The following is a 24,767-nucleotide window of genomic DNA, read 5'->3' as shown; positions in this document are numbered from 1 at the left end:
GTAACTAGATGACAATGTTTATCAGTCTAACCTAAGAATCAATGTTAACTTCCTTGTTTTTGTTTTTTTTCTCTCATCACTCGTTCAAAACCTCCTCTGTGTGACTTTATACAGTCACATTGAAAATGTTGACCTTTAACAGGTACTGAACATGTTTTTCATGAAGCCTACATCTCTGTATTGAATGTTTTTTTATTTTTCTGATGTAGTATTAAAATCTTAAATGTTTGTTTTCATTAGCTGTAAGCTGAAAATCATCGTGAGGATGAAGGCTGTAAAACATCAGTTTGATTGGTATTCATTTCGATAACCTGCCTCACCTTGGTGCCTGAATTATTGAAATGATTGAAGGTTGAATCTTTATGTATAAGGAAGAAATTGCTGCCCTAAAAGCACTGATGCTGTTGTTTTTATGAGAAGAAATAAATAGATATTCTAAACTGTTTTATTTACTTTGAAATATGCTGTTTAAAGGTCAAAGAACTTTGTGACTCTGAAGTTTTCCCTTATTAATGTTCTCAGTTTATTCCTGTAATGCGTGAGGCTTTGCTTATTTTTTTATTTGCGACTTCCTGACCAGGCATGTCAACGAAACTGTCTCTTGTAGAGAAAATAGGGACCAAAACACGGTAAAATGTCAACTTTTAATGGGGTCATTTAATCATAGCTACGGCTGTGCCAGATTGATTCTTAAACGTTTTCGAGGTTTTCAGTAGCTGCACTAAAATATGGAGCAATTGTTTTGGTTTCTCTAAATTTTGTTTATTAAATACTCATAACAGATTTGTCTTTTTAATCAGGGATGTGTTAAAAAAAGGTTGAGTTATGAGTCGATATTAATTCTTAAAGGTTGATTAAAAAGGCATTTTCCACAGTCCATACAACTGCCATTAAATACTTCAGTAGCTGCTTTTGCTTTATTAATTTGGTGGTGAAAGTTATATTATATTTTTTTAAGAATTTATTTATAATTTATTTATTTATTTTTTTTAACTTTTACGGAATTACTTATATTATTATGTTGCTTGTTTCAGGTAATCAAGGTAAATGGATTGGAAAAAAAATCTTAATCTTCACAATCTAATAGATTGTTAAAAAAAAATTCATACTGCGCCCTTTTCTTTATATTGAGATAATTTTGAGCAAAATTTTTATTTGATATTTTTTTCTTCACAGATTATTGAGGTATACTGTAGTGGTGATCTCATGTCTGTTTACATTTTGATGTCAGATATTTATGTCACTTATTTAAAGAGAAGATTTAATAAGAAGTAGTAGTTGTTCAACTGCAATAGACAAGTCATTGTTGAAGAGGACTTTGGTTTCATTTGGTTTGGTTTCAGCATCATGAAAATAATGATTTATTTTCTGAAATGAATGTCTCTAATTAGAGCACTAATCCTTTGAATATCGTGTGGACTATACGAACAGCCTTCTGGTTATTTTTAGTCTAGAACTCCATGATACAGTAGTTTGTTTTTTTTCGTGCAAAAGCAGTTTGTGAAATATTCCCCTGCTGCCATATTCGGTAGTATATTCTGTTTAAAGAGCCAACTGCTCAAGATGACAACAGTTAATTAGTAGCAATCTTTGTAGCACCTCCTTGTTGCGTAACACCTCCGTCAGACTGATTTTGAGCATGCGCCCGTAGCACCAAAGCTCGAAAGATGAGATGATCTTCTTGGTCTGCTTCGTCGGGGAAAAAACACTTTGAGCCGTAGTGGACTAATGAGAAGACTAGGCTTTTGAGCATTTTCTCTTAGTGGTTTAATTGAATATTTTCAAGGTGCAATTGTCTATAATGGGCAAAGAATGTGGTCGAGGGATTGAAAGTCATTCTCCGATTTCAAGTGAAATCTCTGATCTGAATTACTAACCTGAAAAATAAAACCTATGTTACCTTTATTTCTTGAAATATCCATCATAACTGATCTACTCTATGGAGTGCTGATTATACTTATAGAACTCCATGTTTTGTCTCTGGTCTGTCATAGCAGAAATTAGGGTATTCATCCATTGTTTTGTTTTGCTTCGGATTTTTTTTAACCTATTTGACATGTCTGTGAGTAACTGAACAGAAGCAGTCCTGTGATCACGGGAAGTCTACGTTTCTCTCTGGCTGCATTTTCCTTGCATCTGTTGAGTCCAGGTTAAGCTGTGTCTGGCTGTAGGTGCAGCCACAGACATGACGACTAGTAGTCATGACCTGCCGGCATATTTGCTCTTTTTAAAATGGAAAAGGAAGAAATTTACTGGACTCTTTGGTGGATGAATAATCTCATTAGGACTTTTACTGATTTCTATTTGCATCTAAGGGAAAACATCTAAGGTTGTATATTTCACTGGAAAACAAAAAATGTTGCATTCTATTTTTGTAATTAGCATGTTTACAAAATTTAGTTTTGTAATTTTGCCTACATTATGCAAAATAAACTTTTTTGAGCTTTTAATTATGTTTACTGCTATTTTCACATCAAAATCCTGCACAAGGTGGTATTTCGCTTTACTCATGCATGAATGAGTAATCCTCATGAATTCGGCTCTCTGAGCAGAAGCCCTTATCAGCCCGGGAAAGAGGTCTACATAGAACTGTCATTATCTACCCCCTCTCCAGGAAGCACCTGCCTTGACTGCGCCTGCCCATTATACTACAAGCCCACTTTCTTTGATCAACAAGCAGTGATTTGAGGCACGGTGCGATCATTTCCGCTCAATGTTTGGTCAAAGTGACTATTTTAGCACTTAATCTGCACAGCGACAGCAGCTGTTCCTTTTCAGCTAATGTCTAGGCCATAAAAATGTCTGTTTAAAAAAACAAAAACAAAACAACTGTTAAACTATACTGCAGAAGCTATAGGAGGACTTTATTAGATGAGTAGCATATACAAGGAGACACTGCAAGTTTTTTTTCTTCTAGGGTGGAAGAAAATTCCCAATATTTTACAATAAATAAATACACTGTAGCCCCTAAGACAATATTTGGTCATATATATTTAGCCATATAAATTTCTATACTTGACCTTGTCAGGAATATATGACCAATTGACCATTAACCACTGTAGTTCTAATAATGCTAAAAACCATTGGGAAATTACCAAATTAAAAAAGAACTTATCAAGTGCTTAGAACTGTAAAACATAGAATGTTACTAGCCTAGCTTGGGCAGCCAGACTGTCCTGAAGTGGTGCAAGTCAGTCTGGTAAGGTTAAGACTCTCTGGTCTAAAATAGACCAGCGTAGGACCTGGGCGCATATGGTAACAGGGCAATTCTGTCAAGTTTGCTGCTGCAATGAAGGAATTTAACACTGCCTTTTATTATATCCAGAAAGAGCTGGATATATGTTTAAAATTCCAGTGACTGGCTTTCCCTTAAAAAAAAAAAGATGTATTTGAATCACACCCACACTTGTGATTGTTTCTAACCTGTTTAGTCTGGCTGTGTTATTCCTGCCTTTTAATTCGGACTCCCTCATTACCAGCTTCTTTCTAGACTGATATGCCACAAAGGGCTGGTTGAGTTTGATAATCACGATTTATTTGACTGAAATTGAGATGTTGGTTATTTAACACAATTATCCATAAGCATTAACATGAAATGATTGAACATTGACAGCGGCTCTGAAACATACGTTATCTTTTCAATGTCAAACTTTTATAGACACATTTCTCGAATGGGATACAATGTAGTGAAGTTTTTCTTTGACAGCGATTCCCTTTGGATTTTTTGTAAAGAAGGTGAGAGTGGATAATATTCGATTATAATTACTTGCGGACTGGAAGGTTTGCCTAATGGCTGCACTGGCCATGATGTCCTGATGAGTGCTTCCTCTATTCCATTTAGCCTCTGGTTTTATGACCAGCGGTAACTTTGATTCAGTCTATATAAAATGTCTAAGTCGTGCAGAGCTATAGACACAAAAAAATCAAACATTACTTTTCTTGAAATGTAGTTTTCAAAATACAGAAGTAACTTTAGGGAATTGTTTTTGATGATGTAGATCCAATGCAACTAAGTGTTGCTTCATTCTAAAGAATGGCTTTGATGCATGGAAATAAAAATTCAGGAAGTGAAAAACATTTAAATATTCCAATGCTCTGCATAAAACTTCGAAATTCAGTTTAGTTTGTTTACAAAATGCTTTCATTTCTTTTTTTTTTTTTTTTTATAAATCAAAAATCCATATAAAAAAAAAGGCTTCAGGCACTCCCAGGCCAGCTGTGAGATATAGTCCCTCCATCGTGTCCTGGGGCGTCTCTTGGGTCTCCTGCAATGGGTATGTGCCTGGATCACGTCCCAATGGAGGCATCTGGGGAGCATCAGAAAAAGATGTCAGAGTCCCGTTAGCAGGCTCCTCATGATTTGGAGGAGAAGCGTCTCCAAAACGAGCCTCTCATAAATGACTGAGTTCCCCTCCCTATTTCTAAGGGAGTGCCCATGCACCTTGAGGAGAAAGTTCATTTTAGCTTGACGTGTCTGAGACATCCTTCTTGTTCTGAAATCTGGTCGTGATCCAGATTTCATGACCATAGTTGAGGGAAAAAAAGGAGAAAGACCACCACAACAGACCAGTGCAGCATCTGCATTATAGCAGCAGCCACACCGATTAAATATCTTGGGATCCTGTTCACGAGTGAGAGGAGAATGGACCAGGAGATCAATAGTTGAAACTCCACTTGAGGCAGGAGCTCTATTTCTGAAGGGGGCAAGCAACCTTTTTCTGTTGAGGGCCATGGCCTCGGACTTAGAGGAGCAGATTCTCATCACAGCCGCGTCAGAATCTTCTGCGAACCGCGCCAGGGCATGCTGTAGGTCTTTGTAGGAGGTAAATCGCAGAACCACCTCATCCGCAAAAAGCAGGGATGAGATCAGCTGGTCCATGAACCAGAACCCCTCGGGATCTTGACTGTGCTTCAAAATCCTCTCCATACAGGTTATGAATCACCACAAAGTCTGCTAATCCAGTGGCACTGTCCCTGACCTCCAAGCAATGTTAAAGAGGCATGTCAGCCATGGCAGCCTGACAATATTCAGAGCTCTAAGGTACTTAGGCCGTATGTCATCCACCCGTGAAGTCTTACCACCAGGGAGTTTTTTTGACCACCTCAGTGACTTCAGCATGGGTGATGAATGCACGTAGTCTCTTCTTCCACCACGGAAGGCATGTCAGCCGGCTTTAGGAGATCCTTTGACTGCCCAATGCTGCCTTTTTTCAGGGTCAGCAGCTCTACTCCAACTGAAAAGTGTTAGCAAAGCTCTTCTTTCCCCTTCAGAGGCGCTGAACGGGTTTCCCGAATTGCTTTGAGGCAAACCAATAGTCTTTCTCCATGAACTCTCAGGAACTCCGGCACATTTGACCTCACTATAAGTGCTTACTGCCTGCAATGGGGATGTGAATGGAGGCAGAAAACACGGCCCACCAAACCTCCCGTGGAATCTGGGAGAAGCTCTCCCAGAGGTGGGAGTTTAACATGTCCCTGGCCGAGGGCTCCACCAGATGTTCCCAGCAGACTCTCACTACTTATTTAACCTGCCAAGTCTGTTCGGCTTCCTCCTCTTCCAGCGTATCCAGCTCCGCACCAGTCTGTGATGGGTGGACAGTTCTGCCCCTCCCTTCACCCAAGTGTCCAATACATGCAACTGAAGGTAAGAAGATATGACTACAAAGTCCATCATCAACCTCTGGCCTAGGATGTCCTGATGCACACTGCACAGAATATGGTTGAACATGGTGTTCATTATGGACAACCCATGACTTAGAGTCCAACCGCTTTCAAAGAGTGATGTTGAAGAGGCCAGGCTATGTGTAGAAGCAAGCATGACCATTTCTGGCCATTGTAGCTCCACCCATAATGAATACCCAAGGAGGTGGTGGGCCCACTGAGGGATGGCGTTGTCACATTTTCGAGGTGGGCCTGGTGAGGTCCCACGAAGAAGAACCCAACCACCAAATACTCCCTGATAAACCCCCTGCCCAGCCTTGGCTCCAGGATGGGGTCCCAGCTCAGCCGTACTGGGGAACGGCATATGCCTAGATGTCTTTGTCATCCTGGGGACTTTTTGGACCACTCTTTGTCTGACCTGTCAGCCTCTGGGCGCTGAAACCCCTCCGACGCCTTATGGTGGCAGTTCAAGGAGGGGAGCTCTTACAGAATTGGATTCAGATTCAAAGGCGGCCTATATAAAGAAGACCTGTTAATCGACTCTTTTACTGATCTTTATTGCCTCAGACCAAGCAGACATCCAAATGACAGCAGAATTCCCTATTCTATCAAAGAAGCCTCAAACATTACCTCGCATAGCTTTGTCATGAACGGCTTGGGAAGAAGAGGTGTAATATGGAAATGGAACACAAATTGAATGACCGCTGGATCGGGTGCTTCAGTCTCACCCCTACATATTTATCTGACCTTCAACGTTTCTCCATCCCAATTCACTCACTCAGATCAGCATCCCTTAGATAAGGTCCCTCTGGTGTAAACTTTTTTTTCATCAGTAATTTTCTGTCTTATCTTAAATGTTTGATTCATTGTATCTTGGCCTTTAACTCTTCAGGAAACTCAAGGACACTTTAAGATCCTTTTGAATAAAATGTATTACCATATCTATGCGTTTTTGCAATACTGACGTTTTTTTTGTTTACTTCTATGCGCAGCCTAACTGTCAACCTGCCTGTAAGAGACTGAAGCACTTGGGCTATATCTATAGTTAGATACTGTAAGAAGTAGGAAAGTTATGGATGCTTCTTGCAGGATAGCAAGTCCTGCCACCTTCACAGCTCTGGGACTATTTTAATGAAAAAAACACAACTATTTTAGCATTTAGTTGGAACATTTTTCCAAGGTAAAACTCTGTTAAAGATTGGGGAGACAAAAATGATATTGTATAATTACCATGATTTGTTTGCTTCTTTAAAGGATCAATCAAATGCTTTTGCAGCTATATATGACTTGTGTTATGATTTCTGTGATGTAACTTGACCATCTGAGGTGAAGAGGGAAACTCTTAAGAGGTAAACGCTGTTTACCTCTTAGAACCAATGCTAATGATTATCACTCAGCCAAAACTTTGATATATAATCCCAGCTGCATGCTCTGAACAAACACTTTTTATGCTGTTTCTTGGCTGATCAGCTTTTCTAATTTGAATAGATAAAGTAAACTGTAATGTAAAAGGATTTGGTTATTATCACAATGATTGTCAGAAATGATGCAGAATGTAATAATTAATATAATTAGTTACTCTTTAAGCTTGGACTGGATTCCAATGTAAGCGCACCATGAATTTAAAAGGTAACACCTTTAAATAAGCTCAAGGTTTAAACCATCTACAACATTTCTCACATCTGTTTGAGAAGAACTTGCTGGAATAAATATTTACTACAAGTTCCTGGAGTTTTATTTATTTATTTTTTTTGTATCGTCATACATAGTTCTTCTCCTGCGTGCAATTGTTAAATACATAACTAGGGCTGCAACAACGAATTGATAAAATCGATAAAAATCGACTTTTAAAAGCGTTGGCAACGAATTTCATCATCGATTAGTTGTGTCGCGCGATTAATGCGTCATCCGCCGCCGTCGTCATCACTGCCACTTGATTGAAACGCGGGAAGAAAAAAAAAGTACGGCAGAGCGAGCCAGCGCCACAGGTGACCAAAGGCTGTTTTCAAAAGGCAGTAACGTCAACTGTTCTAATGACCAATACCGCAAACCTAAGCTGCGTCTCAATTCGCAGACAGCCTGCGCTTTGTAAAGCGAAAAAAGTCGTAACATGCAACTTTTGTAAAAACAAATTAACATGGCATGGAAGCACCACTGTTATGATGCAGCACCTGAAAAGGAAACACGTTGGAGCCTTCGATGGCAGTGAAGAGAGCTGATCAGTAGGGTGAGCGGCCATGTTTGCTTCGTTTTAAAGTGGGGAAACGTAACGTTAGTTTCTCAGGTAGCTCATCTGATGCTTTCCTTACCTTGTTAATAGGTTACGACAGTGATAAGGTTGGCTACTTATTTTACTTTTAATTTCATTTGAATTAGCTTAAGCAGCGTTTATATTTTCTTTATAAATAAATTAACTTGCAAATTATGAGGGCAAGGATTTTAAAGTTTAAATCTTCTGGCAAAGATAAAGTAAAGAAGATCCTGCAATTTATGGAAGTAAAGCAGAATAAAATCCAGCAAGATCAGTAATATGTCAATTAATTATATGCCACATTCCCATGTAAATATCTGTCTTTGGAGGATGTGTTTTTTAGCACCCCTAGTTCTCTCATTTTTATTCCAAATACAATTTATAATTTGAATCACAGGGCTATTTTTATCTCTATGGTTAAGTATTTTCTCAATTAGCAACTTTAACTGCTATACTTTCCTGTCTTAAAAGGCAGAATTCTTCTAGTAAAAAAAACAACTAATTTGTTGAAATGGGGGACCTATTGTTTGAACCCCTTAGGGGCTTTTAAAAACAAAAATGCCTGTCTTTTTTTGCACTTTATGAAACAAAGTACCCTATATTTTGTGGATGTACAGCTACATTTCTCATGTAAGTTTGTGTAGTTTTAACACAAACATTTATTTTTCATGTTGCACCAGTACAGTTAATGAGCAACCTGTACTCGTGTGCTTGTTTGTTCTGTCTAAAATGTTTATTTTGGAATAAAGAGGTTAATATAAAACATATTTTTTGTCCGATTCATCGATTAATCGAAAAAATAATTGGCCAATTCATCGATTTTTAAAATAATCGTTAGTTGCAGCCCTATACATAACCGTATCTTTGGAATTATATTGCCCAATCTCTAAGATTCCCATACAGTTTTCTAACCCCTCCACAGTTGAGATTGCAGACTGTGACTCCCTGTCTTCTGTATTGAGGTATATATATTAATAGAAACCCAAACAAGACATTTATTGCTTTGATAAAGATTTTATTATAAAATCATATTAATTATGTTAACATATTTGTTCATCTAAAAAGAAAACAAATGTACGAACATTAATTTTATTTGCTTCTGCAGGCACATATAGATTTCAATCCATTTCTTCCTCCAAATGCATGTTTCCCATTTAGATAAGACCTTTTAATCTCAAGTTTACTTTGAAATTCATGTATGAAATTATGAATTTAACAAAAAAGGAAATTAATAATAAAATACATGATGTTTGACTAGATAACATGAAATGACTGAAAGCTGATTCTTTACACAGAAACTTTCCACTCATGCTCCACTTAACAATCTTTACAGAACATTGTGTTCACAGCTGCTTCTCTACTCTGATGTTTAGGCCTGTGTGATTAAACTAAACAGCTGAGCTCTGCCGCTACTGATTCAGTCCTCCTCTGATATGTCTGCCTATAAAGCCTATATGCTCTTGAAACTGGATTTGTTTTGTTTCCCACTTTATCCTCTGGAGATGCATCATCAACGGGGGTATTTGAACCGCAGTCTGCATTCATTGATCAGTGAGTTATTTTTGTGCAAACCCACCGACAGCAATGAATGTTTATTGCAGCCTTAAATGTTGAGCGTCTCTGGTTCTTTGAGCTGTGATGGTTTTTAAGGCATCAGCTGTACTGAGGTGTCTCTCAAGGTACAGTCAACGGTCGATGGTTTCCTCTTAGCACAAACTCACCGACAGCGTTGAATGTTCCCTGTGGGACCTATAGTAGCTTTGTTTGATAAGCAGCTCTTAATGTTCATTAGAAATTAAAAACATAGAAAATATGATTCATGTAAGTTAGTTTTCAGTTGTCTTAACCTTTTTGTTGCTGCTGTACATCGTCACGAGTGCAAACCACAGAATCTCCTGCCGGTCTTTGGAAACTATTTTCAGAATACATATTTGTAAATGTGTGCAGGTCTGATTAAATCATATTCTGATTTCTACAAACCTGCTCTAACTTGTCTTGTAGTTCCCCGACAGCTATCAGATTATTTGTGCTTTAAATGAGGAAAAAAAGGAGATGAAGACAGATAAATGTGCTCCACATGTTTGATTGCCACTCTTTGTCTTCCTGTGCACTTTGGAGCTGCAGCTTTGGCACGTGTGAAATGGTTCCTTGCCAGGATGTGCTGCCAGCCTTGTTCATCGCAAGAGGAGGTGATGGTAAAAAGGTTTGATTTGCTTCACACAGTCCAGCAGACATTTGAAATGCCGTCATCACCTCCTGCAAAAACTGCAGAGAAAATTCAGGTTGCTTCACCCTGCAGCACAAAGAAACAGAAGGGGAATAATTAGAAGGAAATAAGACCAAGACAGGCACATGGAAGGAAACGAATTGGTACACGTGTGATCAGAGGACTCTGCTGTGCCCCAAAGCTTAAACAAGTGAGCAGCAGCGTTGAGCTAGTTAGAGATTACTGTTCCCTTTACCCTGCTCTGAACCTCAGCTACTGCTCTGGGAATGCGGCTTCCTGTCTTCTGCCTCTTTGAGGTTGGAAAATCATCCAGTCATGTTTTATTAATGCACTCTCTGTCTGTCTGTCTGCTTTTCTGTCTCTGTTCTGCCTGCTCCCTTCAACACTGAAACAAGGATTTGGAACACCGCAACTCATTTGCTTGCTTCCTCTGATATTGAAACCTGTTTTCGAAGGCGTCAAGAACACGATGCAGTTCAATGTCATGTTGTGCGCTTCAGTTCTGGCGGATTTAGGTAAAAAGTGCAAGAAGAGGGGGGAAAAAAATCTTTGCAACCAGTTTCCTGTACTCGACATACTTTGAGAAAACCCCTGTGCTATTCTCCTTTCTACATAATAAATGATCACTTTAAGATGAGGGGCACAATTCACTCTCTCCCACTTTGACACACTTCACTGACCATGGAGGAGGCATTATTAATACCGCTCACTGTATAGAACTGCAACATTCATCACTTTCCTGTGTCCCATGAATTATGGATCAATGTTCTAATGGATGCACCATGCAAACAAAGGCAAACAAAATAGCCAAAAGAATTCATGCTAAAGTGTTTCTTTATTGCAAAGCCATAAGTAACAAAAGCCAAAGAATTAATGGACAATTGCTAAACTATTTGGTAAAAATAATTGATTCACATTAGCCTGGACACTTTGTCACATGGGAATATAATCACAATTTTAAAAATCGTAGTTATTAAATAGCAGAGAAGTTTTTTTAGTCCTATTAACTAAACGGGAGTAAAACGCATTTATTCTCACTCCAGCCCTTTAGGTGGCAGTAATGTGCTTTAAGTGGCTTTGTTGCTACACAGAAGGGAAAAGAGATTCTCGAATGAATGAGCTGGAGTAGGCTTGTCATTACCCGATCCGTACCGGAAGCACGATCCGTACCATCAGCTCATTTGCGCGTGCGCCAACAGAATAACTTCCGGTGGCAATATTTCCTTTTTCTTACTTTTTTATTCTTTTGTATTTTTTAGAGGCATGGGTTTCTTTTTGTATATCTTTGTATTTTCATCAATATTGCATTTTCTAAAAATAAAAAAACTGAAATACATAAAGTTCAATCGCCTTGTGATAGTTACTTTGACTGCTCTGAGCATGCGCAAATATACGTCACACAGCGTATATATTTACATTTGTTTAAATATTTGATTTACTCTGTACTTAACTATGCACTCCAGCAGTACTGATCCCACAATGGATTCATTTGCTACCTTTCGTGACCTGCAGTTTTTCATTGATAAGGGAACATTTCCCGAAAATTTGGATTTTTATTCCAGAAAAATGGCGTCAAGCAATACAATGGATTGAATTTAAAAAGCATCCATTTCTTCCAGAAAAGTCTTCAATATTGTCTTTACGATGTAGTTTAGTACTCTTTAATTATTTAAGGATATAAATAAAGTTTTTTCAGTACCGTAATTACATTATTTTTTGGCGACCCGGAAGTTATTCTGTTCGCGCAGGCGCAAATGAGCTGATGGTACGGATCGTGCTACCGGTACGGATCGGGTAGCGACAAGGCTGAATTCAAATTCAGGGGCTGCATCCTCCGAAGGCCAGATTTGTAGGCCGATTACGTCATAGTGCGGCATCGAGGCCTGGTTGGATTTAAAGATGACAAATGCATTCTTCTTTTTGCCCGTTTTGAAGGACGGGTCTGCTGTATCTTACGTAGCTTGGATATCCCATGATTCATTGCGAGTTCAAGCAAGCCGTCTCCTCCGTGATCAGAGGACAAAGGTACTTGGCGCCAAACAGTGTTGAAAATTGGAAGTGCAGTTTCTTCTAACACAAGTATGTGAATAGTTTAGTCTGAAATTAATGAAAATAGTTGTTTTAAACGGTAACTGAGTCAGATATGTAGCAGTTAATGTTTGGTTTATCGAAAGATTTTTACCTGTCCCTGTCCAAATGAGTTTACCTATAATTTACCTATAATTTAAACAGAAACCGTTGTGAGAAGTTTTTAGCTATTCATTCTTTTCCTGCTTTGTGTGTCGACTGTCACAGTTGCTATGCAACAGAGCGTAAGGTAAGACCTGTTGGAATTTGCGGCCAAAACTCTTCCGGACCTCAAAGGATCCAGTCCAGGTAGACCGGGTCTTTGGAGGATGCAGTCTTTAAAATCAAACACACCCTTTGACACATTTAGTCTGCAATGGCAGGCTCTGGTCAAGAGAACATTTAAAGGAACGGGAAGTAGAAATGACACCTCTTGCTTAAAAACAAAAATGGAACCAGAGTATGAAGGATGCGGTTTTTTTAATTGCTCATGCGGATGCTGAATATTTTGACATTAGTCTATCTGATCCCTGATTTTTCGCTGCCATGTTTTGGTGGGGATGATTTTTAAAGCTGATGCTGCTTTCTCTTCTTGCACATGGATTGGACACAATAATTGATATACAAGTCCCAGTTTAACAAAAATCCATTTTTTTTAACTCTCAAAACATCCATGTTGAATTCTCTTAAAGAAAAGGTGAACACATAAACACATTTGTTTGGTATCAGCTGGTTTCTCTAATCGGAACAACACCATCCCTATTGGACGGTGTCATGCAAGTTGGAAAATCAGGAAATATGAGAAGTAGTTCTGCTCTGTACTTCTAGGTATTAAAGATGAAAGAACTTGACTAAAATGCTGTTGATGGAAAGTTCTGGTTGTAAAGGAATTAAACTTTCATTGTGGGTGATAAATAGAAATAATTTTGATTAATTCTACAGTAAATTTCTTACTTATTGATCCTTTAAGGCCATGAAAAAATTAACTTGCTTGTTGACCAGTAACACTTTCATTTAGTGCGTATTATTATTATTATTATTCTAATAAATGTTCGGTAGTATAAGCATTTTATTAGATACCATTGAAACTGATGCAATAAATAGAGTTTTTGTGTTCAAGGACTGATGTTTAAACCAACACGCAGTTCTGTTAAATCTGTTAAATTTCTTTTGTAATTAGACCTTATCTAAAACCAATATATCCTATGAACAGATTGTGTCCTATGTGTAGCACATATTGGTTGCTTGTGGTCAGCGCAGAGAAAAATCCAAATAAAACTGAAATTTTGGTGTTAAAAACAACAAAAAACTACTATGGAATTTGACTCTTGGCAAAATTACAAAAATTGCCCTACTTTTCATGATATTTTTCTACCTCGATGAGGAGATCCCAGTTTCCTTGTATCCTGTTCCAAACAGACACGGTAAAAATAGTTTCGTAATTGTTTTCTTTTTTTTCCCGGTTTCAGCTTCAGTGGGTTTCCTCCTTGACATTCGTAGCTCTTGGCTGTTTGCCAGGCACAGACAGGCTGTTTTTCATTCTCAAATTGCTCCCTCTCCTTTTTTTTTCTTTTCTCAAACTTGACTGGGCTGACTTGACTTCCGCTATTCCTCTCGATAACTGGGCTTTAGGGAAAAGTTGTGGGAAATGCATGGTAGGGTGCAAACAATCGTTTGAGATGTACACGAGCACTGCCAGAAACTTTGCATAACTGACAAACTTAAAATACGTGTAATGTGCAAAAAAAAATAGTTGGGCCAGCATGAGAGTCTGACTGTGCCTGAGGCGAGCGGTAGCAGCAGCAACAGTGGGACTGAACCAGCATGAACCCGGCGTCGTCAGCACATTCCAGGGGTTGGACAATGAGAAGCACACTGTGTACTCTCCATCGTATTGCCTTGCATATTTGGCTGCTCTGTGCTGCCTGAAGCTAGCAAGTACAACACAGATGTACTTGCTATGAGGCTTCCTTTGGTTGGATTGATCCTTGTAAAAGTGTAAAAGGCTATAATTCTAACCAATATATGAAGAAGTATGTGTTGGAATTCATTTTCAGCCTACAGCCAAGAAACAGAAGTTTTAGGTTGGGCCAGAATCAGCCCATGTTTTGCTTGAGAACATATATTTTGTCATATTACACAGTAATTAAAAAATTGCATTCATATTGATATACAGTGAAATTGCATCTGATATTATGGATATATTTATTTTTGACCCTAATAAAATCAAAACATTCTAGATTTAGTAATACTTTTGGGGACATTGTAAACTATACAAGTAGTTTTCTTTGCTTCTTTATAGTTAAAAAGGGAATTTAAGTGGCTAAATGAAATATTGGTCGTTTTTCAAAATGTGTACTTTTGCGTTCTCATTTGCTCGTGTATTCGTGAAACGTCATCATCTAAGAACAGGAGACCAAGAACGGAGAAGTCTTCGGATGTTGTTCTCGCCCCTCCCTATTTACAGAGTATGCATCGGAGCAGACTTGTCTGTTCTTGAGATTGACAGCTGTCCCATCATGCACTGCGGCAGCAGCAGCTTTCAATGGAGCGCTCACAGAGCTCAGAGTATAAAGCGAAAAGTTCTCTTTTCTGCTGCAATTGTTCAATAAAAGTACCTTTTAAGATCATTTGAGGCGAGAACATTATACTTAGATGGCCCATTTACAGATTTAATGCGCAATTTAGCAGCCAGTGCTAACCATAGCCCGTCTGTAGCAGCCCTCCCTCGGCATAGACGTGTGTGAAGGACCGCTGGCTCTGATGGCGAGTTTTTTGTTTTATTTGGCAAAACTTTCATTTAATTTGTGTTTATCTGTGTTCATTTGTATTCCCCCAATAAATGAAAAAAGTACAGATTTATTATTATCTAGAGATTATTAACAGGAGGTGAAATGCAGCTGCGGACAAGCCGAGCGTGTGATGACGTCACAAGTACACTTCTGTTCCAATTGACCCATATTTATGCAGCATTCTCCCCGAGTTCAGAGTTTCCTGCATTCTTCTCGTGGACATGAGTCCGTACTCATGTTCTTGTGAATTGAGAAACGGCTATTATTAAACCATGAGATTCTTCTCTGACTAAACAGGTCTACACAGCCAAAGAGGACTAGTCACTTTGGCGCTTTTCTATGCTTGAAGTTAATGATGGATAAGATATATCACTTTAAAACTGTAGCTTTTAAACTTGCAATAGGTAACTTTAGTAAAAACCTCAGCTGGCACAGCCAGACTGAATTACACAGAGCCTAATTTAGTCCAGCCAGATCTGGCTAGACCAATCACAGCAAGAGGGATGTACTTTATGATGCTTCAGTCTCAGTGCCTTAATACAATTTTGCTAGCATAACAGCAAGATGGTGACTGCAATGGAGAAATGTTTTAGCGATTCCCTTTCTGATGTCTTAAGTTTTATGCAAAATCAAGACCTCAACAGACAGTTTTAGTGCCATTTCTTTTTAAAAGGGACGTTTTGGCTATTCTCGGCTTGACATGTTTCACGGACTACGAAATTACAGAAACAAAGTGCGGCGGTTGGAGTTTTTGGGTCATAACCATAGTTATCTGATTGGTTCTAACCTGATGACGCAGACTCTGTTAGTCCCATATTTAAAACTGAGCTATAACTGCTCGTTGCCAGACTGATACGCCATGTGTTCGTCGTATTAGTTTGGTGGGCCAGGCTAGTAAAAACATTTCTGGCATCTGCAAAAATATACAGCTTTAGGGCAGAAGCAATCAGTCAGAGCCAGTGGGAATGTCTTAGCATTGCACTGCTCACACCCCTCCCCAGGACATTGGAAATCTTAAGCTTGTACGATGGTATGCAATGTGCTGCAGCTGGGGGTCAACTTGAAGCATATGATTGAGGTTTTGTTCCTACCAGGGAATGTCCTGGCTCCTTATCCACAGGCATTGGTGGCCCTGCCTACTAGCCGAGGTGTGTCCCCTGCAGGCGCAGCTGTTAAGGGAGGGCTGTAGTGCAACACAGACTGATGGGGGAGCTACTGTACTTGTAAGCTCTCCTTGTCCAAATTCTTAGACTTAATTTGCGGTTTTCTTCAAGCTCCCTACTGCACTTCTACAACCTTGATATATGTTGGTACTCATTACCACCTTATTCCCTGTTGTATAAGAGCAATTGTGCATTGTGTTGTAGTTTCCTCTAGTTTAACTGTTTGGTTAAATGCTGCCACAAATGTGCATCGAACCCCATCATAGTCTCCATATACTATGAAAAGGACAAAATAAGTTTAAGATTTGTATTTATACCTTGTCTACTCATTCTTACATGTTCAGATGTTTCATATGCGAGAATACAAGTTTGGGAGTTAAAAAAATTATTTAAAAATTACAAACAAACACAAACTAAGCTGCTAAGCTCCTTACCAGTCGGTGGCGGTAATGTACCTGAAAGTTGTTTACCAACCAATAAACAAGAAACGGAAGTTGACAAAAATAAAACCATCAATTGAAAGCCATATCTTTGCTGAAATGATTTCAGTGCCTGCACTGCATAATGTTTGATCGATGAACCCATCCAGAGGATTTACTCAAACTAATTACTGTAATGCATCAGGACTTTTTCTTTTTTCTTTCACTTTGTATTATGCAGTCTGACAGTAGGTGAGGGGAAAGGCACACTTTCAGTTCCCGAACTTACTCAATGTCCTCTCATTCCCACTGATGACACAAATACCATGTTATCAAGTGTGTCTGTAGTCCATCCGACACTCGCAGCAACTCGTATGCCTGCTCAGAAGCACTCCAGCTGGGCCACTGCCAGCCCCTGCTCTCACATGGTTTCACCATCCTTACAATCATTATTGTACTGTATGCTGGTGCGGTGAGGCATCCCTTAATGGAAGAATGCACTCAGATCACATCTCTAAAACCACTCATGCCATGGGCCACCCTCTTCACACTAAAGCTCAATGAGATTTAGCAAACAGGCCTTAATTGCTGTGTCATTCTTAAAACAGGCTTTGAGCCGCATCGGGCAGTTTTAATATCTGCTCGCATTAAGAAGTTAATAATGAGATTAAGTGGTTCAGCTGGGTCACTTATCATCACACTACTGCTTTTTCTGTCAGCCTTCAAATGGAGGATAGACTGTTTAGCTTTTTCATACCAGTGCTGGACGGCAGCAGCCTGCGGCAGAAACTAGATATGTTGATAAAAATGTTACTTCAAAGATATTTGTTTTTTTTCTTCACAGGGATAAGATGTTTAACTAGGGCAGCAACCAACCATTACTTTGCAAATCAATTAATCTGTCGATTATTTTTTGAACGATTGATTAATAATCTGATAGCCAAAGGTTCCTTAAAGAAGACTTTTTGCTAAATGAAACCAGGTAAAACTCAACCTTTTCTACTCGTCGAGTTCTGAATAGATCATATTACCTGATTATTTTTTTCAGTCTAAACCTTTAATATCCAGGATTAAACTGCTCTTTACATCCTTCCTTCTCTTACCATTGACTACAGGCTCATTTGCAGGCTCGTTCTGTGACCAGGCTATCCCCGTCTCTGCTCCCAGCGCCTGTCTTAAAGTCAACCCTGGCTCTTCCGATTAAATGTCTTTCATTGGTATTTTCAGGCTCTCTCCACTCTCCTACTCCTTATACCAGTACCATCCAGCTATGAGTGACATGTCTTTGTGCCGGCTCTAGTTTCTCTCATCTTTTCCCCTCTCTGCTCTGCTCCGTTGAACCCAACCTTGACTTCATTGATCACCTGACATCTCTCTGACGCTGGTTGACTTATCCCCTCCCTTGGCATGTGTGAGCGCACTGCAAGGTATATTTTACTATTCTTTTCTCCAAAGCTTTGTTGGCTCATTTTAGAGTGCTCAGACTGATAAATATGTAACCCTGGCTCTTTTTTTGCCAGTATAAAGGATCCCCATCAAAGCATTGTGAGAAGGCCCTTTGTGGTTGTCTCCCAGGATTTAAGCGTGACGTTTCTCTGGGGCCGGCTGATGCTATTATTTTCTCTGCAGCAGTCTTCATCCCGGGTCAAACTCCCTGCCACAAAGTTCACACCAATTAGCTTGTAAATTGCGTTAAAACAAATCATAGCTCGTTTCATTTCTAATTGAGAAATCTTTATAGATCAGAAACATGCAATAAGCCTATGTGGCAGCTACTTGGTACATGATGCTTTTTGTCTTGGCTTAAACCATCTAAACACGCAATGATCTGATGAGAATGCTGATGCGCGTTACTATCAGTTTCCCATTTTACCCAGTGTTTTGTAGGCCATGATCAGACTTTCCCCATCTCACCGATCTGTTCAGCCGTCAAGAGAAAGAGAGCCGGTGGGGCCAACATCACAAGCACTCATTTGGATTGAATGTTTCTATTATCAGTTTATTTAGTAGGGTGAGAAATAGAGACTGACCTGGATACTGGTTAACTTTTATTCTGTACTACAGACCTTTTGTAGACTGCCCAAAAAAAAAGGAAGGGGCTGTGGTGTGTAAGACAGAACAGGCTCCCTACATTAGTTAGAAGCTTCTAGTAGTTGCTTCCTGATTTTACCTATCTGTCAGAAGTCCACTAATATCCCCTGACTCAAACAAATGGCCAGAATACGATAGACTTTTCAAACGGTACCTTGTCATTTGCGCTGATAGGTCTAGTTTGTTGGAATCCTGCTGGGAGTGCTGCAGAGTCAGCGCCAAAATGTCTATTATTGTCATTTCCTCATTCAGGAGGATCCTTCAAAGTTAATGACTCGCTGCAATTGGCTGTGATCCCTTAGATATGAAACTTAACCCATCAGATTATTTGATTGAATTTTCTCTGTAAAGCATCTTGAAATGACCTGTGTTGGCACTGTATAAATTCAATTGACTTGAACTGAATTGTTTTTGTAGCCAGACTACACAAAATGTTTTTCTCGAACTACGTTGCAATAGAGCCTTTTCAATCCCATGAAGCCACATTCTAGTTCTAAAGCCTGGTTTTTGCGTGATGCATCCAAGAGGTCCCGTGGCCAAATGGCCTAACTTTAGCTTGCACACACCTCTGCACGGCCTGATTTTCCGCTCCGCCAACCTAAAGAAATCTGTAACTGCCCGATAGCTCCGCTGTGAAAGACATGGTAACCGATTGACGGCTCCTACTAGCGAGGGTTCACAAATATTAACAGCTATATATATCTTGTGATTTGGCCCATAATTACGATCAACAGATTGTGGAAAATCTTAATGAGTAAACTGTAATGAATATTGTCACTCCTGGGAGATGAGAAGAGGCTTTGAAAATGTTGGGAACCGCATTATTTTGTTGTGTTGTAAACTTGCAGTCTGTGCCGTAAACCTCTCTGCACGTCTCCTTTTAGTGTAGATTTCATGCATCAAGCATAACTGATCCTTTAGAACATGGGTGGGCAATTCCAGTATCCTGCAACTATTAGATCCAGACTTGGTCCAACACACCTGGAACAAATGGCTGACTTACCTCCTCAGTTAGCAGTCAGTTCCTCCAGAGTCTTCTCAATCATCTAATTACTTTATTCAGGTGTGCTGAACCAAAGGCACATCTAAAAGATGCACGATACTGGCCCTCAGGAATTGGAATTGCCGTTTCCCGTGCTTTGCTCTGCACAGGAAACTGAGACCTCTTTGATAGTTTCTACTCTGCTGATCGGATGCATAAACTGTATCGATACATTATGTCCCAAAGTTTAACAGCGCAGCGGCTTGGATCTGCTGATCCTCTGTGCAGCATAGTTGTTGAGGATAGTGCTTTAGAGAGTTTCTCTTCAGAATCAACCCCTCCCTTCCTTCTCATGCCTTCCCCCCACCGTTACACACACACACACACCAGCTGAGGAAAATCTCTGCTGAATTCATGTCTTCTTTCACATTTCTAAGAGGCGTAAAACCTTTCTGGATTAAAGAAGGTAATCTGACAGGCAGAAGATTGTATTAGCTGAAATGTTGGCACAGCTTTTAATTTCTCGTACTTCCACCTCCACCAAGCCGCCACCCCCCTCAGCCTTCCTCTGCTGCTGACCTGCCGGATGGTATTATCATGTTTTGCTCTTGAATTACAGCAAAAAAAAAAAGGCACCCAAATCTTCCCTGCTCTTCAGTCCCTCTCTCTCTCATGTTTTCTTTCTCATATCTCCTTCTTACCTCTCTCTAGGCTCTCCCAGCTGTGACAGCACACACTCAAGTGAACCAGTGAATTATCATTTGCTAATCCTTGCTGATTACGGAGCTTTCCATGCAGCTCTTATCTGCTGCTGAGCCCGCTTTTCACTCCGAAGCTGCCAATTATTTTTCGGGCAGCCCGGAAAAGGATAGATTTCTTTCTGTCAGCCAGCTGCACTTCGCTGCCAGTTTCTTCTTCCTTCCACCTAAGCAAGCTGTATAGGCACGCATGCGGCAGGTGGGCTGGCTGAGGGTATGTATTTTAAGCCCCATGCGCTTGTTGAAATATCATATTGGGAGATTGAGTTCAGGATTTGTTTGCAATTGAAAACGCCTTAATTCTGAACACCCATTCATCTGTCTAGAGAGAACTTTGAGTATTTAAAAGGTTGCTGAAGAGGAAGGTTGTTAAATAATCCCAATAAGCCATCCGTATCACACACATTTGGGTTTTTTGGTTTCAAATAGTTAAAAAACAATCCACTGGACATGTTGCTTCCCTTCCAGGAAGCTTTTTCAGTTCAAAATTTTATAAATTTTTTATATCAGTACCAAGGCCAACATTTTGTTTGCGTTCTTCCAAGAAGCGGAATGGCAGTGCAGCACTGTGACTCATCAATGCTCCTTGTGGGTTGGTGCTTGGACCATCAGAGGGGTACAGGACGGAGTGAGAGGCCTTGCCCAGGGGGGAGGGCAAGCAGATCACAGCATACTCAGCTGATGCGGCAACCAATCGTCACAATAATGGGAAGTGACGTGCACATCAGAGCAATGTGGGTCAGAACGCCAGACGACCAGCCCGCGGCCTGTATCTGCTCTGCCTGTCTAATCTCCTGCAGTCCGACCAGACGGGGCTCTATAATCGACCCTGATATTCACTGAACACACATTACCATCGCCCATCGCACTCTCAAGCACAGACACGCACGAGGAGCTCCCAGGAATCTCTGTGTGGTGGAAGTGGATCGGTTTGGATTCATCGGTTCTGGATGTCCTTCTGTTTGTGCAGAACGCCTTGTCGAGGCCCCACAGACGTTCCGGGCAGACCCGAGCTAAATTCAGTTTGCTTAATGTGCAACGAATTCAAATGTTACCCTTCACTTCATTATGGTCGCTCTTTGATGTGACAACTGTTTTTCCACCGTTATCCACGCCTTTGTGGGTTCTGACATATTTATGAGAACGGCTAAAAATAATTTCAGACTTCTCTGTATCCGCAGTGCGATGCAGACACTGAGCTATGATTTTTTCTCCCTTTTTTTTGTGTGTGTGTGTGTGTGGGGGGGGGTCAGATGGACACGGAACTTAATAGGATTCCCATGAAATGGTCAGAGGGCTGGCGTTGGAGGGGTGGAAAGATGGGAAAGGCTGGGGAGGGGGCAGCAAGCAGCAGTGAACTTTTGTGTTTGCTTATCACCTGGGTACTGATTTTATAATCAAAAGGAAGCCCAGAGGAAGTGACAGATCAGGCTGTTGTTGTGTTTTTCTCCACTTTTTTGTTTAAGTGTAAGAGGAGCTCAGAAGTTCCGCCTTCCCAGAATCTGCTTCTCCCTGATCAAAGGCTGTAATTTCCTGTTCGTTTCAGGACCCCATCCCCCAACTCGGGGCTCTAGTTTGCTAATCCCACCCCTCAAAACTACCCTGTATACACACACACACAGCCACCCTAGCCCCTACTATGGGCCCCTCCTGCTGGTGTCCCGCACGCCTGTGCTTATAGGTCTGCTCCACTCTGGGGCCAGGGACCAGGAGGCTCTATGCTTTGTATCAGAAGGGCCACGACTGCGCACCAACAAATCCTCATTGTCCTGCGTTAGAGTGACGACCGGGGAGGAGGAGGGGAGATGGACGGCAGTTGGGTAGGCCAGGGAGGCATCTCTGTCTGGTTTCTATTCAAATCCAGGTATCCACTGTGAGGATAGCGAGGGGGGTGCAGAGGGGCTTACACGTCTCTTCCAAATCGAGGAGCAAAGTTCAAGCAAGCCTTAATTCTGGGCATTCTGGGCCTGCATTAACTTCTGCTTGTGTCGGGGTCTCAGAGTTCCTTTTCTGAACTTAACAGCTGATCAGATAGTGATAGTGGATTTCTCAAATCCACGTTGGCCCTTAAAACGCTGCACAGGCATGTCGGAGACAAAATAACATAGAGACCCTCAGTTACCTCCATAAAGTCCAAACATTATCAGTCTGTCAGCAACGGACTTTGAATACCTGCTTTCTTTCAATAAGCAATCGCTCCTTGAGAACACAGTGTTTTTATCCAACATTTAAAGACAAAACACTCAATACGTCCTCAGCTGTCTGTGAACTGTTGTGGTCCCAAAGGCTCTGCAGACTGGAGCCCAGGAGTGCATGACTTCAGAAAGAATCCAGGGCCGGTCGGTGGTGAGGGCTTGAAATATTTCAGAGTAACAAGACTCTACATGTACTGGCATTTCAGAGGGATTCAACATGAAAGCGTTAGAAGTGCAACATGCTTTTTTTTTTTTTTTTTTTTTTTTACTCCAGTTTCTGACTTCATGTAACTAAATCCATGGCTTCTGGAAATCTGCTGTTTACTCATGACTAATTATAGAATAAAAATATCCGCCAAAGTTATTATAGTAGATTAGTTTGGTGTGTATTGTTTTTACACTCGGCGGCAGCAGCATCCTTTGTGAACATCTGTGATGGGTTTTTGTTGGTTGTTATTCCTTTTTGCGCTTAGCTGTTTTTCTCCCTCTAAATTTTAGGAGTTTACGTTCAGCTTTTGTCCAAACCTCTCAAAGAAGACATTGGCATTTCCCAGCATTTCCTGTCTCAGAGAATATTCCAGACCTATTGACCACCACATAAGCCAGTGGGGGAAACCAGAGAAAAAGGGGAATAGAAAATGACAAGCTCTGTGAAAATGTCTGTTTCTCCTATTCTTCCTCTTTTGTCACGGTCTTTATTTAACCTCCTCCTACGATGAGGCTTTCTTTGGTTCTCTTTCTTCTGCGTACCCAAACTCCTACAAGTGAGTTCTGTATGTTTTAAAGAACACTTTTGTTCTTCGTTTACTTATTTAAAAACTGCTGGGTAAAACTGTTGCTGACATCATTGATAATGAAGAAACTCATCAGATTTAACCATGTTGCCAGAGGGGTGGAGGGAGCGGGGCTTCCGAGCATGCTGGGAGTTCTCATGAAGCGAAACGTGGTCACCCCCAGAATTCCAGTGGCAGCTCCAACCTTGTGCCACAGTGTTAAAGGATGACGCCCAACCCCTCACCCCCCCGCCCTCTGCTCACAGAGCGGGGCAGAAGCTGGCTGACCTGTCCCTCCGCTGCAGCCTCTAATGGCTGACCTGCCCCGTCTGGTCGGCCCTGCTTGCTTTTGTCTACTGTCTGGCTCAGTTCCTCTCCAGTCACACGTCGCTACCGGCTACCGCAGCCTGCATTCCCACGGAGTGGACAATGAACAGACTCAAAATCCAACACTTCACAGTTTCACTGTCTTTTCACACATATAACCTTTTTTAAGTGTCCCATGTTTGAGTTCTTACACATACTGAACATAAACTCTCGTTACAACACACACACACACACACACACACACACACACACACACACACACACACACACACACACACACACACACACACACACACACACACACACTCTTTCACTCACAGTAGGATAAGTAAAAACATTCCTGCGGCAAATAGAGATGAATTTCTCTTCATTAGTTAACATTGGCAGAGATCAATGAAGCTTTTTTATATTCACTAAGACAGTGAATAGGTTTCTTTTATGTAGAAATGCTGCTGTAAAAAATTAAGAAGTGATATCTGGGCTACATTTTCTGGCATGGAACAGAGAAATAAGCCTTGAATAAAAGCAGTACAGATACATACCTAAAGAGTGGCAAAAAGTTCAGTGTCTGGAAACTGGCAGTGGGACGGCAGAGAAGACGAGCGAAAAGTGTCCATATTCAGAGGGAGACCTCATGTACGACCTGCTGAAAAGTTGCCGCTGAAATGGGTTGAACGGGTTCCTCTCCCTTCCTCCCTCCCCTTTCCCTCTCTCTCTCTCTCTGTCTCTGCGTTTCTCCTCTCAGATGGGCGAACACACACACTCTGTTGCACACACACACACTTCTGAAATGCAGGCTCTCAGTCTGATCTCTCATGGCTCTAGTGGGAAGTCAGCCAGTAGTTTGCAAATACAACTGCCTTCCAAACCTCTATTTTTCTCTCTGTCTTTCCCTCCCCCCCTTATTGTCATTCCTTATGTACATCTACATAAATAAACAAGCAGATGCATTCCCACATGCACTACCTCCCACCCACGTATAGACGCACACTTTTACTCACAAAAGTCTGGCTACAGCTCAAGTTATTGAACTGGCCCACATTTTCTTGCATGCACTATAT

General features: G+C 40.7%; 1 protein-coding gene and 1 long non-coding RNA gene across 2 annotated transcripts in view; one reads left to right on the top strand and one right to left on the bottom strand.

Annotated features, from left to right (window-relative positions):
- The window catches only part of LOC119773849 (nuclear receptor subfamily 6 group A member 1-A), a 153,994-nt gene that overhangs the window by 34,407 nt on the left and 94,820 nt on the right, over nucleotides 1-24,767 (top strand). The window lies entirely within an intron of this gene.
- Nucleotides 8,911-24,746, bottom strand: LOC119773852. Its single transcript, XR_005279463.1, has 2 exons — nucleotides 24,249-24,746; nucleotides 8,911-10,205 (listed from the first exon to the last, which is right to left on the bottom strand). It is a non-coding gene; the product is annotated as an uncharacterized LOC119773852 (long non-coding RNA).

This window comes from Cyprinodon tularosa, unplaced genomic scaffold (assembly GCF_016077235.1).
Source record: "Cyprinodon tularosa strain WSP-4 unplaced genomic scaffold, ASM1607723v1 ctg789, whole genome shotgun sequence".
Classification (NCBI taxonomy): Eukaryota; Metazoa; Chordata; class Actinopteri; order Cyprinodontiformes; family Cyprinodontidae; genus Cyprinodon; species Cyprinodon tularosa.
The sequence above is the reverse complement of the archived record's forward strand: the minus strand, read 5'-3'. Positions and strand labels throughout refer to the sequence as shown.